This window comes from Meleagris gallopavo, chromosome 14 (genome assembly GCF_000146605.3).
Source record: "Meleagris gallopavo isolate NT-WF06-2002-E0010 breed Aviagen turkey brand Nicholas breeding stock chromosome 14, Turkey_5.1, whole genome shotgun sequence".
In the NCBI taxonomy this organism is placed as follows: domain Eukaryota; kingdom Metazoa; phylum Chordata; class Aves; order Galliformes; family Phasianidae; genus Meleagris; species Meleagris gallopavo.
This window is the reverse complement of record NC_015024.2, coordinates 4,220,881-4,223,253: the sequence shown is the minus strand read 5'-3', so window position 1 is coordinate 4,223,253 and position 2,373 is coordinate 4,220,881.

The window sequence follows — 2,373 nt, the reverse complement described above, 5'->3', positions numbered from 1 at the left end:
AACTTGCTTGACTGAAAAAGAAGGGATAAAAGCAAAAGACAATGGTGATATGATATATTGTATCCTTCCTTACTCAACTTCAATGCATGGAATCAATCACAGACAAGATTTTAAGTGAGAAAATATTAGAAAAAATAACAGTGCGTGTATCTTTCAAACTAGCACTGTCAACAAGAGAAGAAACTGTCTCTCATTTCCACCAGCACAAACATGTGGTAAAGCACAACATTGGCGACCTGGTTAAAACTAATTTTTTAAAAAAGTTGGTTTTAACCCACATCAATTTTCCAATCTGTTCTGATATGCAGCCACACAAACACCTACACTGGTAAAAGCGGGTAGAAGAAAACTGCTCCCTCCGACAGCAGGGCTGGCTGAAAGTGTAAATGAAACTTAAGACCTTCTGTTGTTTGCAGATTTTCTTACCAGAGTTAGCAAAGTAAAAGTTAATTTGAAAACAGATTAGAGGCCAAGTTCAAAGTTGGTATGAGACACAAAATAACTTCACAAATTTTAGAGAAATTCATCATAGGCTGTCAAAAATCTGTTCCAAATCACAAGCTATTAGTCTTAAAACTAAATGTACTTCTAATGGTGAGCTGTTGTGTTCCACTCTCTTCTGATCCTTTTTTAAACAAAATCACTGATGGAGAATTATGGAACTTTTTCAGAGTTTACAGGTAGCTATAAAAAATGTGAGCAGAAATTAGAAAATAAGCCTGGCCAATAAATGAATGTCAGTATTTGAATGCTTTTTCTGTAAGTATTCTGAGAGCTTTAGGAAGAACTATTTGAGCAATGTCAATAACTAATACCACTTTTCTCTGTTAGCTTATTTAAATTCTTAATTAAACTGTTTACTAACCAGCCAGGAGGTACCACTTATAACAGCATGCAACAAACACAGTCCCGTGGTTTAAGAATGACTCTTCTTAGATTCAGAAAATATACAGGAAAATAGAGCATTTAGTGCATTTATTCCCACCGATCCCTAACAATTTGCCAAATTATTACAGCTAGTCAAAAATCTGTGTAAAGCCTGTACTTAATTGGATGAATTATCTCCTAATATAATTTTCACCCCAATGTTTTAGACAGGATGACACATATCAAATAGCCTGCCTAAAGTATTTCTTTGTATGCCCTGTAAGTGCTGTTCTATAAGGCCAGGTCCTCTTCCCAAAATAACACAATCTTCTGCTAACTGAAGTAGTAGGAAAGACTTCCAAATGCAAACTCAGGAAAAATTACTGCTCTTTTTATTGTTTGTCTTGAAGTATTTTAGTCATAAACAGTAACTGATAGCCTTGAATTTTTTACCTAGAACAAAGGTCCGTGATCTGCCTTACAAGAAGTTAGATGGGAAGACACCTGTGGGTTCTGAATCAGTCTGAGTTGAGATGCTTCCAAACCCCACCCACAGTGGGACCTTGTTGATATAATCCTTTGTGACTTAAAAATCGGAATAGTAAAAATTCAGTTAGTAGAAACCTAATCATTTCCAGTCTAAATACACATTCCTTTAGTAAACTGTTTTGCATCTGAAATCGAGTATTTTAGAATGGAGACTTCAGAAGGAAGGCTTTGACTGAGCCACACGGTGTATAAAGCTTCCAAAGAGCGGAGGAGGTCCCCTGCAGTTTTCTGATGGCAGCAGCCTTGTGTATGAAAACTCTTCATTTGCCAGCAATCATGAGGGTTCCTTTCACCTCAGGCGCTCCTTCCACTGTTCCTAGTGGCTAAGACCATGTGCATATTCTCTATTTTCTGTAATAACTAAAGATCCTCTCACATGTAATGTTTGTTTTGAGCATAACTCCAGCCATGTCTGAAGGTGACATCATGTGCTCCAGCTTTAGCACATGTCTGACATCAGGCTGGCCCATGCCTTGCCTTGAGTGTGTGATGCCTTTGTTTTCTCAGCCTGGTGTCCCGGTGGGATGAACTGAAAGCCATAAGAACAAGGGTAATGCGATGCTAAGGAAGGCAGGTGTGGGAAAGCATAAACAAGACGTGCTTCCACCTTAAACACTGTTTTTTAATGAATTCAATACTCTCATTGAGTTAATTATACAGAACTTGGAAGTTAAAACCAAGACAGACTCAGCAGAGTGTTTCATACACAAGAGAGCGTGAGCTGGAGAACAAAATGTGGTGATTAAACGATGTGGGCTGTTTTCATAGCACGGGAGAAGTGTGGAGGATCACAGAACCGACACCAGCTCCTGGGGGAAGCCTCAATCAGCACAAAGTGTGGAAGAGATGAGGGGACAGGGGCAACACCTCGGGAGGGCATCTCAGGGCGCCTAACAGGCCGGAAGACGCCATCCCGCTGCTCTGCGGCACTACGCCCGTCCCTGGGCTGAGGTCACC